Source organism: Hippocampus bargibanti, linkage group LG10 (genome assembly GCF_051943395.1).
Source record: "Hippocampus bargibanti isolate YZ-2025 linkage group LG10, ASM5194339v1, whole genome shotgun sequence".
Taxonomy (NCBI): domain Eukaryota; kingdom Metazoa; phylum Chordata; class Actinopteri; order Syngnathiformes; family Syngnathidae; genus Hippocampus; species Hippocampus bargibanti.
The window spans coordinates 16,193,698-16,206,834 of NC_142743.1; positions in this window are offsets into that span (position 1 = coordinate 16,193,698).

The following is a 13,137-nucleotide window of genomic DNA, read 5'->3' on the forward strand; positions in this document are numbered from 1 at the left end:
GTGTATGTGTGTGTGTGTGTGTGTGTGTACAAAAAATGCAAATCTATGAAAAAATGTACAGTAATTGCCTTGTTTTTAGGGCATGCAGTAACTACAATGGCATCTCCATCTAGTAGTGGTGGAGGTGGTGGTGAGGGGGTGTACAGACTGTATATAATTCTTGCCTTTGCCTGAATCGAGTCTTTTTCAAATAAATCAAACGGATACAAACACTGAAATGCATTCACTGCGCACATAATCACACAATGAGCCCAGGGAGCGGAAAACACACCACCGCGTTAAACAATGAGCAGTTTAATTAACTCAAACATTTACATCTATTCAGAAGAAGCTATGATAGTAATGCAAATCTGAGTTGATCTGTGTGGTAAAACCCTGGGTCAACTCATAGAATTATTGCACAAGCAATTCGAAAATACTCACTCTGCCTCTCTCGTTAACACGCGCACGGACGCAGACAGAGATTACAGAACAATAGTTGAACTTGCCCAGAGCAAAGAGCAAAGCATTTCTGTTAATTAACGATGGCAAATGATATGACAACAAAATTGCTGAGAGCTTCTTTCCATTCCCAGACACACCATCACACATTACATTGTCTGATGACATTGGTTGCACCTTCTAATCATGCAGCAACAAATCACTTTGACATCCTGCTCTCGTGGTCGTCCAGGGACATTTTCGAATCTTGAAGAAACAGCCAATAGGAATAATCGCAGACATCACATCAGATAGTCAGTGGAAATTGTGATATACCTTTTATTATGTCTCATTAAATAGCGTCTCGAAAATGGATGGTACAGTAAATCTTTATCACAATATATTTTATTTTTGTCCAGCAGAGAGCAGCAGATACTTGGTGATGCTATAATTGTATCTCCTGGCAATGATGAAGAGCTTTCACTTGAATCCAATATCTGTCAACGGTACAGTAAAAATATTATCCAGAATTTTATTAAAGGTATCGAGCACACATTTGGTTGTCATTTTGCTTCTACAGAAACATTTTTAAAAATTACATTGAAAGTCGTTGTTTTGTTTTTATTTTATTATGACAAAAAATTGACAGCCATCCTCGCAAATGGGATGATTGGGAATGTGAAGAACACACAAAACAACCAAAAATAGCATTACAGCTACTGTTTTCTTTTCACTATCCGGAAATTCCAACCCCAATCTCCACCCTCTGTTCTTGCCGTGCCTAGACTCTTCGATGGACTGTGTGTTTCAGTCTCCCTCTATTTGAATTACTGGCAAACAAGGTTTCTCTTGAACACTTGAACAGGACCGCCAAATGATTGAATTTTGTGTTGGATTGTTCTTCTTTGAAACAGCCCAAAATCCCATAGTGAGTCTGAACAGTTTTAATTGGCACTTTCAAGCTTTGAAATACGTGCAGTGGTGTGGTAAAGAAATCCCACTTCTTAATCATCCCTTGGTGACCCCCACTCCCCCGTCACCGCGCCCACCTGCCTCCTCTCACATATGCACCACATTATGAAACATATGAACACAAACCTGAGTGAATCTAAAATATGTGTGTCCCCACAATGATTCAAAGCCAGTTCTATCTAATTAGTTTGAAGAGATGAGAGGGGAGGGTAAGAACAGGTAGCTGCCTCTATTCTAATTCCAAATCCCCAATAGACAGGCAGGAACACGAATTTTCTCATCCACAGAAAAGCGACTGGCTCTTCTAAAACATTCACAATCAGCTTAAGGGTGATTGTGCTTGTCAGAAACTTTCTGGTGTTCACCCAGACTGAGCTCCTCTCTTTAGGCGCTTGGGGTCTCATTTCCCCAAGTTTGAAGAGGATTTCAAGTGATAAATGAGGATGAAGTTGCGATGAAAAGTAACGCAAGCAAATTGAAAATGTAGAATATGCAATGACTTTGTCTCATCTTAAAGGTACTGCGATGTCAACCGAAATGAATGATTTATTCTGGAATTTATAAGGTACTGAGACATTGTGTAGTCTTTCCAGAAAAATGTCAGATTTTACACCGTGATTGTACTCAACACCTCCAAGAATACATAAGCAGGTTGACTGGATTTCAATGAGATGTGTGTACAAACAAAAGTAAACGTTGATCAGTGTGCATGTATAACTTAATCTCGGAAAGTGCCACATTAAACACATTATAGCTGAAACAGCCCTGTACTAAAATTGTCTCAAAACCGATAATTCACCTGGAGATATTATCAGCAGAGGAGATAACAATGAGAAATATAAACCCCACTTTCTATGAATGTAATGAAAACCTAAATAGCTCTGGTTTATTTTGTCAAAACTGGAACATCACAGAGATAACTGAAGTGGTGAAGGAGTGGAAAACTATTGTCGCCACTTGTCCGAGGGATGAGTGCGCCTGGGTCAGTGTCCATCACATTGTGTTTTGTTTTTTCACGTATGTTTTTCATTATGGAACACGGTGCATGATACAGCTACAAAATGGAGTCTAAATCGATTTGACTTTTTTGACCTTCTAATCTTTAAAGTATCAAAGAATCACAAATATACTTAAGTGTCTAATTTTTCATTCCTGTTGGCGCTAGAAGGATTATTTCTAATAGTATTTTGTTTAGTAAAGCCTCTGCCATGGTATTTTTCCTTTTCTCAATAATGTGTCATGAGAATAATGTCATGATGTGTGTCGTCTGCAATATTTAGTCTAGCCGGTATAACATTCTTAGATGCAGAGTGAGCCAAGTGCATTCTTAGAGCCATCTGTTAACCTTGATACACTGCTTACTGGAGACTTTTGTGGAGACAGACTGATAAAAGCTAAGAATTGTCTGGGGAAAATGCCATCTGATGAAATAAATATATTGTGTGTCAGTGGTGTTGACACACTTGTGATCATGCAGCCATTGTCTGTAAATCGTGTGTGTCCAGAATATTCTGCAAATAAACCCTTCGGAGGTACTGTTCCTCGACTCGAGCCTGTATTTGGATAACCAAAATCCTAATCATCCGACATGAATGAACATGCGGAGGAAAGAAGGCCACTCTTCTCCAACACTCTTTGTCCAGGGTAAAGGACTGTTAGTGTCCAGTGTTTCATTCAAACTACCTAATGGACATGACATTAACACACATCAGCTTTGTTGTTGCACAATGAGACAGTTAAGATTGTGCCACTTAAACTCTACTTCGCAACAACTGATAGCAGTAATGTAATGTGACTAGGAAAAATAATCAAAACATTCTGCGGTCTACATTGCTGTGTCTGCTAAATCAGTGATCACCAAATTCTGGGCCATTTTGGTACTGGGCTGTAGAGAAAGAATTACTCCCGTTTTATTCATTTATGAAACATTTTCATTCATTTTGGAATCTGAAACATTTTATTTTGAAAAACTACCAGATTGTCTGTACAATATATCACTCTTGACAAATGTCAATGAGCACTCCTAGGTCACATGATAGGTTACTCGTAAAATGAAAACCGGGAGCTGCATCACATGCTGCGGTGGTGAGTTTGATATAAATGTATTTGCTGTGTATCTTATTTTGAAGGTAAGGTAAGCGTGTTGCAGCCAGTAGGTTTTCACGTCACACCACTGTATCTAATTACCTGAAAGACAGGTCCGTGGCTGTCTGACATTGACCCAGCTGTGTATCTTATTTTGAAGGTAAGTGTAAACGTTACCACTGATCTAATTAGCGTGTTGCAGCCAGATAGGTTTTCATGCAGGTCACATCATATTATTTTGTTGTATTTATCGGCCACACCTGAAAGACAGGTCCGTGGAAATACTGTCTGACATTGACCCAGTCTGTGGGGAAAAAAAGGTTGGGGGACGCTTTTTTTTTGATGAGCACTTTAATTAAGATTATTTTTGTGTGGAGTAGATAATGAGTGACTTGGTGTATGTGATGGAATGCATTTGTGATGGGTTGTACTTTTTGGGTGGCCAATATTGCAAAGTTAATACTGGGCTCTGACAACAGTTCCCAGCTGGAATTCTCAATCTCTGACTTCAACCAATCGAGAAGCCAAGGACACATGAAGGGTTGGGACTGACAATCACAACAAGACAACACCGGCAGCCCCAAGTACTGACTAAAAATCGTCCGAGAGACCCTCCAATGTCACCTTTTGGTCACAAAGGGAACAGAGCGTTGACAGTAAACTATGAAACAAAAGAAAATCTAATTTAAACACAATCAGAATCATGACAGACTTGGCCATAATGTTGAGAAAAAGGTTTTTACCTCAGTAATATGCTGAAGTCAAAGAAGTCTCTCATAATGCCACAGGCACTCAACTTCTCTTGTGTCTGTCTTTCTCTTGGAAGTGACATGAATATTCCAAATTCCTTTTTAAATATGCATTGTTGATACACACGACTCCCATCTTTTGATCTTCTCCAAAAGCCTTGAACTGGGTACAGTCACTCCTTTGTTTCTCTTTTAGGTACACATTATCAAGTAAAGATACAATTAATTCTCTCTTCTGACCCGAGTAAAAGCTGACTTAATTCAAACGGGGACCTATAAAAGTTTTACAGTCGCCATTTGATTGCTCACTATTTGACTGGCCTTTGTGAATCCTGACTTTGAAGATTCAACACCTCTTAATCAATGACAGTCTTCTGATACAATAATTTATAGGAGTTGCTCCGCAACCCTTCATAATTAATTGAAGTAAGCCAATGAAATATCCAAATTATACTGTATTATCCATATCTCTGAAAAGGAAGAATGCACAAGGCCTGCACAGTGACTTTGAACACAGTTACCGAGCTTGTTGAGGAAAAGCTGATGTCACAAAGTGAGTGAAATTAATGTTATCGCCGAAGGTACTTGCACAAACCAAGATAGCACAACTAATCGAATATTTTCTTTTGTTGCCGCCAATACCAAAAAAACATCATCTAATTATTTGTAGTCAATACATACTCATATTCAAATTACCCTTGTGAGGATAAGCGGATCAGAAAATGGATGGATGGATGAATGTGAATATGGGCTTTTCTTTGTGAATTACAAAGGAGGAATTTTGCTTGTTTGTTTTGAGTGTTCCAATGAGAGAGACCCAAGTACAACAGCGAGGTTACAAGGAGAATGAATGAAGAAGGTAGAGGGTTTTAAGTACTTGGGGTCAACTGTCTAGAGCAATGGAGAGTGTGGAAAAGATCTGAAGAAGTGTGTCCAGGCAGGCTGGAACGGCTGGATAAAAGTGTCAGGTGTGATGTGTGATAGAATAGTTTCAGCTAACATGAAAGGAAAGGCATATAAAACTGAGTTGAGACCAGCCATGATGTTTAGACTGGAGACAGTGCCATTGAAGAAAAGTCATGAAGCAGAGGTGGAGGGAGCAGAGATGAAGATGTTGATGTTTTCTTTGGGAGTGACCAGGTTGGATAGGATCAGGAATGAATGTATCAGAGGGACAAGTCATATTAGAGGTTTTGGAGAGAATGTCAGAGAGGCCAGATTGAAATAGTTTGGACATGTTCAGGGGAGAGAGTGAATATATTGGGAGAATAATGCTGAGTCTTGAAGTGCCAGCAGGAGACCGAGAGGAAGACCAAAGAGGAGGTTTATGGATGTTGTGAAAGAGGACATGAAGGTAGCTGGTGTGAGAGAAGAGGATGCACAAAACAGCATTATATGGAGGACACTGATTTGCTCAACGAAAAAGCCAAAAGGAAACCAAGTTTTGAATGGCCCATAGACCATTAATAATGTATATACAGGCTCTTACAGAGCTATATACAATTACCTAGACAATAATTAGGCTTCTAACTTTGCAAACCTCATCATGTGCATGGATTGCACATTATTCCAGCACGTCATTTCTTCAGAATTATTCATATTTGAAGATTTGTACAAATGTTGGTTTAAAAATCATTTTCCGTACCGCTTATTCCTCATTAGGGTCGTGGTGGTTGCTGGAGCCTATCTCAGCTGTCTTCGGGCACGAGGCGGGGGACACCCTGAATTGGTTGCCAGCCAATCGCAGGGCACACAAAGACATACAACAGTCACTCTCACACTCACACCTAGGGACAATTTGGAGTGGTCAATCTGCCTGCCATGCATGTCTTTGGAGTGTGGGAGGAAACCAGAGGACCCGGAGAAAACCCACGCGGGTCCGGGGAGAACATGCCAACTCCACACAGGGAGGCCGGACCGGGACGCGAGCCGGCGACCTCTGCACTGTGAAGCTGGCGTGCTAACCACTCGACTACTGGGCCGCCCATTACAGTCTACCTTTTCCAGTTAATATTACATTGCATAACCCCCACCTCTCAACCTTCCGCCCTCACAACACCACCAGCATCGTCCCCCATTTCCTAAGCCAAGCCTCACCCCCTCTTTCTTCATCTTTTTGCTCTTCAAATGGATGGATGCAAACAAAGCATTACCGTAGATGAATGGATTGACTGGCCAAACACAATCTGGCCCCACATCACTCTACACTTGAATATGAACTCACCCACAGTGCATTTACTCATCCCGGGCATGGTACTAAATCTCACTTTGACTTGATAACACAGGCTATGATTGATACGGATTTGACTAAAACAAAAGTGTGTGTTATTGTATATGTGTGTTGGTTGGAAGAATGGAAGTATGTGCATGATGGATATGACAGACAATCGACAGACGGGTGATCAGTGAGAGGCAGAACTGGTAATGATAGTATTTATCTGGGTTAGGTGTCATGGCTCTTTATGCTGCAATATAAACTGATAAAAAGCTATAATGACATTCACAACTTTCCATCACTTGTGACGCCTTACTTTCTCTCTTGAAAGAGAAGGGGTAAAAACATTCAAATACAGACTGCTGTCATCTTCCAGGCAAAGTCTCAGTCCTCAGAAGTTGCATTGAGAGGCTGTTGAAATCTGTTATTCGCATGCATCTCCACATTCATCTTACATTACAGATCTTATCAGACTTCACTGCATTGCTCTGGGAGCCAATAAACATACCGGCAGGCAGCAGATGCAATGCTTTTGATTTAGAATGAGAATAAATCAAAGTATCGGAGCAAGCACATTTCATTTATCACACCAAACGTTTGGAGTACACACATTAAAATCTCATATTTGCAAACCAACTCTGACCATCGTTGTTTGGTTGCCACATGTTTACACAAATTCCTACCGTTTGTAGATGTATAACTATGAAGAACACACGAAGGAGAGAAGCTGTGTGTCTTCAACAAATTATGCAAACATAAAGAGTAATTGGGCAGTGACAACATGTATTTCACTGAAAGATGCCAGAATACAATTGGTTGCAATTTGGTGTGTGAGAGGGGTCATATTAGAATCACTTGTTCACGGTTGAGATTGTGTATAGCAGTAATTTTTTTCTTTGAAACTCATTCAATTGGATTTCTATTTTGAACTGAGTGGTATGTTACAAACATCAGACACACAGTTGTGTACATGCCATGCGAGTAATTTTATAATCGTGCCATAAGATATTACCAGCCAAGCACCTCAAAGATAGGAATATTCCGTGGTTTATGGTTGCACACGCCTTAAAGTTCTCGATGGCCAGTTGCATTTTCTGGGAAGTAGTAGTCAATGAGGATGTGTTTCTGAAAGGGGAGCATGTCAAAGGCACACACCCATTGGTTTCATCGTTTTCACATTCATGAAAATCTGACTGACTGATTGGTCAACTATTTTTTTCTCACCAAAGCAACTCAGAGAGTTTGCTCTTAGAGATCAATCCAGTGCATGCAAATTCATTTTGGTGGTTGCTGTTTACAATTTCTAATCTGAGCAAAAAGAAAAAGCATTTCTGCTTTTTTATTTGTTTTGGATACAAAACTTGTTGCCATACTTTCGGCGAGTCAATTAGACTAGATTAGATTTGTGTATATATATATATATATATATATATATATTAACAGTGCGATGGTTTAATCTTTAACCCTCCACCCACTGGAGGTAATTCACCTTTATGGTCTCAACCACATACGCCCAATCATGTGCTGTGGTGGAAACTGCTGTTATGAATACCTTTTTCCTCAAGACCCCAGAATCCATCACAGGCCGCAAAGTGATTGCTTTAAGAACATGTCATTGCAAGCTAAACGGTGCCAATTCTGCTCGTATTCTCCCTGTCACTCTCAATTGCCTTTGTTTTTGGACATCTTCTCTGCTCACATTGAGAACCTTCATTTGGAGCACACATTTCGCTGCTTCTCTTTCTCTTTCTTTTCTGTCACCTCCCCCAGCCTTTAATGTTATTTCAGGTAGTAAGAGTCCAGCAAGGCCTAGAGGGAGTTAGTCAAAGAGAGAAGAGATAAGGGAGAGTGGAAGGGAAGAGGAATATAGGGAGAAAGTTAAGAGGTAATGTAATCTTGCAGGGGTGGAAGTGTGGTAATACATCACCTGCCACAGTTAATAAAATGCCATGACGCATTGGCTTCAGACAGGGAAGAAAGGTGAACTGGAGTTTCAAATAAATGTATTCAAGAGGCATAGGAGGAGGAGAGAGATGACACCTCGGCATGCAGATATACTGTGTACACATTCTATGTGCACACACAACTTCAAGAACATTTGCACCTTTGTAGGTTTGTTAAACCCACAAGACCATAAAAGACAAGTTCAAGGACAGTTTGAGCAGACTCAAATGTGCATGGTAGGTAAGATATGATGATGTTTAAAAAGTACTGCGCATCTATGTATAGGTATCGCCATATACAGCAAAGACAGATCGATACAATCGCTTCCATCCCAACGTGATCATTGTAGCAGATTTCTTCAGAAGCGTTCGCAACACACATTTGACAGTTGGTTTTGTCTCTTGTTGATTTTGTTTTCTATTTTCATATCCATCTCTATTGCTTTATTCCCTTTTCACAACATTCACTTTCCACCTCTCTTTCCAGTGGAAGAAGGTCCATATGTCTCTTCTACTAGTTCTGTTGCCCCAAGGATATTCTGCCCTCCTACATGACATCATCTCATCCCTCTCTCTAGCGCCATTTATTTATATCAATGTGCAAAAAGTCATCGTTTCATCTTCCAGATAAACAGGCTCTGACTGTGGGATAGGACAGAAGAAAAGGGAAGCAGAGCAGAGGAACGTTCTCAAACCATGAATTTAACCATACCGAGCAGTGGGAATATTATATAATTACTTGTAAATGAGATAATCATTGTGTTATGGGAGACTAGTAAAATTATGTTTACACTCCAAACACTCCAACTCAATATTAACTTTGTGATGGAGAACTTTTTCTTTTGTTGCCAGCATTTACAAAACAGTCTATTACAAACCAAACTGGCTTCAAACCGTGTAGAAAGAATTAAAATGAATTACCTGCAGTATAATGTACAATCCACCAAAAACAGTGCCATGTAGTTTTAGGAAATGTTAGACACGTCTGTGCATGACATATGCTTTCTTTTTTAGTACAGTCAAAATGCTTTTCACAATCATTGCATGTATTGAATATTTGTCACATTTAATTTAAAGAGGACGGTATGTATAAATATGCATTACTTTTAGGGTTGGTTGGTTTTTATATACAAGATTGTGTTGCGCCTGTGATGAAATTCAATTTTTCGTCTTTAATCATCTCTGCTACAGTCGCGACAACAGTACATCATGGGATGATGGCTATATATAGGCAACCCGTCAACATCAGCCTCATGGTTAACTCCAAGGAGAACCTTTGAGGTACTCGTTTGTCATGTATCACTGAAGGGATATCCCCCTGAGCATGGACATTTCAAAGTATCATTATTAGTTTTGACCATGACACCTATCACACGCTGAAGTTGGCACACTCACTTCATCACCAGGCTTGATTTTATATATTTTAACATGGGAATTTAAAGGTGTCAATGATGGAATGTGCAGTTGTATCACAAGTGGATACCATTTCTTTATTTAGAGGACACCAGAAACGTATTGACAGATTAAAAAAAAGGTCAATTTACAACACCTGTTTATGAGTTCCAAATTGCTAGGCAAGTTATTTGCTCATCATCGGCCTTATCACCTCAGGTTTTTTTTTGCATTATTAAATTTTACGGGAGCCACACTCTGGTCTTTTGGTGACTCAGAGTTAAGAAGTAGTCCTACGGTTTGTTGAGAATTCTCTGTTTGTAACTACACTAGTACTCTTGAAATGGTCAAACCATGGAAATTAGACGGAATTTGTTCTATGAGTTCTGTACTGACTAAGTGAGACAAAATAAATCACAGTATATAACTACAGTAAAGTCTCGTTATATCGATATCGGATATATCGATAGTCCCGGTTATATCGATACTATTTCTATGCACGCACTGAGAAAATTACATGCAAACAGGGTCGGATATATCGATAGTCCGGTTATATCGATATTTTTTCGGACTCCCTTGAATATCGATATAACGAGACTTTACTGTACATCGAAGACGTTGCGATGTAAGACACCGGATTGACAGACCGGGCAAGGTCCTAAGGAACAACTCCTTTCCCAAAGGTATCTACCCACATCTCATTACATGGACTCATGTGCTTTTAGTTCACATTGTAAACCACTGCACTGTGTTAAATGTAGGACGCTTTCATTTCTCATTCACATTCATTTCATACCCCCATACTATATGTATGAACTATTTTCTCAATGTATCTTATTTCGTTTACCAATTGAGGTTTGGAGTTTTTACTTGCCTGATTGAGAGATCTGAGGAATGTCGTTATTTTCTTGTGTGGGCTTGTGAAGCATTTTGAGCCCCCTTTTGTATTAATTAACAGCTATAAAAATAAACTTGAGGTCACAAGCGTCTGACATGCTTCTCCAATCCGATTTCCTGCTGTAATTGACTTTTTTTGGCTGTGAAAATCTCCCACTGTGACATTAAATGGCTCTGTTCTTGGTGGTGGTGGGGGTTTACCTGTGCTAGTTCCAAAACACATATTCATTCAAACACTTCACTGATAACAAAATAACAAGTACTTCTCAGATGTAGCTGCCTTTTCAGCAGCTCATGTATTTTGTTTTTCCACTTTCATTCCTTTCATCACTTTGCTTTACTGTGAGACTAATAAAGGCATATCCAATATCCAAGTCTGCGACATTAGGCTAAGATGGAAGATGGAATGGGCTGGAACACCTTTACTATTTAGCTTTGTGGTGATAGAAACTGTTTGGAGGCAACAGTGTGTGCCAAAGAACTATAGAGAACAAAGACAAAACAAGTTAAGAGATGGTGATGTTATTAGCTTACTGCTGGGACTGTGATTAAATCCCTGTTTGATATAAGGGTGCTTTTACACCAAAACAGCAAGGGAAGAAAGTTGCTTTTTACTCTGCTACCCCCCCCCCCCCCCACAAATGTAACTCACAGTAAATTACACCGATAAATTCAGACACACACTAGCGCACACACACACACACACACACACACACACACACACACACACACACACACACACACACACACACACACACACACACACACACACACACACACACACACACACACACACACACACACACACACACACACACACACACACACACACACACTTATCGCCCTAACACCGCAAGGATAAAATGCCTCCCATTGGCGCAAGCCACAACCCCTCTCAATTTTATGAGTCAGGGGATCACTCATCATCCACCAGCAGGTGCCATGGATGATGCGCCTTCTTCACCGACTAGCGACGATAAAAACAGTGGCAAAACGGGGTTGAGAAGGAAGATGAAGCAAATGGGAAACGGGAACATGGAAAATGAAATGCAATCTCAGAAAGAGGGATTGCCAGTTTCTCAAACTTTAACCCAAATAACTGTGTACCATAAGTGATAAAAGGAGGAACATGTAAAGAGAAAAAAGAGACCCCCATTGGAGTTTAATTTCAATTGAGTCTCAGACAGACCATCAATTGGGATATGTGGAAACAGCAAATAGAATGAAGACATGTATTAAAGAAGCAGGATAGACTACTGATGCTTTCCTTGAGGCTTGGTTTGAAAAACTGGACGATGACACAAACATGGCCATGGAAATTGCTTGGAGGAAAGCAGCATGCTTTGAAACGATTCCTGATTATCACCCTAGTGTGTGACAAAAACGTGTTCATTATGGAAAGGAGACCAGCAAGAGTATGGAAACAGATACACCACAATGATGTCTCATTTCTGAATTTGACTCAGCATGATTCAGACTTGATGTTATTTTTACTCCCTGGTGCTTTCTACTATCTTTGTGACTGCGTTATGTCCTGTAGAGGATAGCTGTCCATGTTAAGTGCTTTTTTCAGATTCAGCTGTGTGCAATTCAGTGTGTCAAATGGATAAAAAATATAAATAAACAAATAAACAAAAATGAGGTTTGTTGGGAGTTGCTCTTGCATGCAGTGTCAAAACAGGTGGTCCTTCATTTTGGTCCTGTGTGTTTGGGACCGTGACAGAGCCGCTGCATCTCTGATGCAGCCTGATAATGTGATCACAGAAAATAGACTGCACTCTCCGTAAAAACACCAGGTTCTCTAAATCTAGTTTTCTTGAGCTTGTTGACCATGATAGACCATGCCGCACATTGCTTGGTATTTTTGCAGACCTAATTGTAGTCCCACAGCGAACCTGTCAATTTGGTGAGGAACAAGTAGATCAGATTTTAGACTACACAAAACCAAGTAGTACAGTAAATATGGTCCAACAGTGGGGTCTTGATAAAGATGGCCAGTGCTTTGGTCAGATGCTTTTGCTCATCAGGTATTCTGAGGTTGTCACTGAAATGATCCCCTAACTTGTGTTTGATCAACCTCTCCTCTCTTTGATCTACACCATCTCTGATGCTCTTTCCCCGGACGCACACACATATTTGAAGCCTCTCAGCACAACAGAAAACACACACACACGCACACACAGACCCGCGCACGCACACACACACGCACACACACACACACACACACACACACACACACACACACACACACACACACACACACACACACACACACACACACACACACACACACACACACACAGACTTTCTATGTCGTGCGGAAAAGGTTGTCTCACCTTTCAGCACATTTTCCCACGTTATTAATATGCCTCATTGCTAAGAGGCAAGAAGGGAAAATGTCTCATTTAAATTTGGAGCGGCGATGAAAAAGATGTGAGGTTCCATTAAAGGTGTGTCTCTCTCA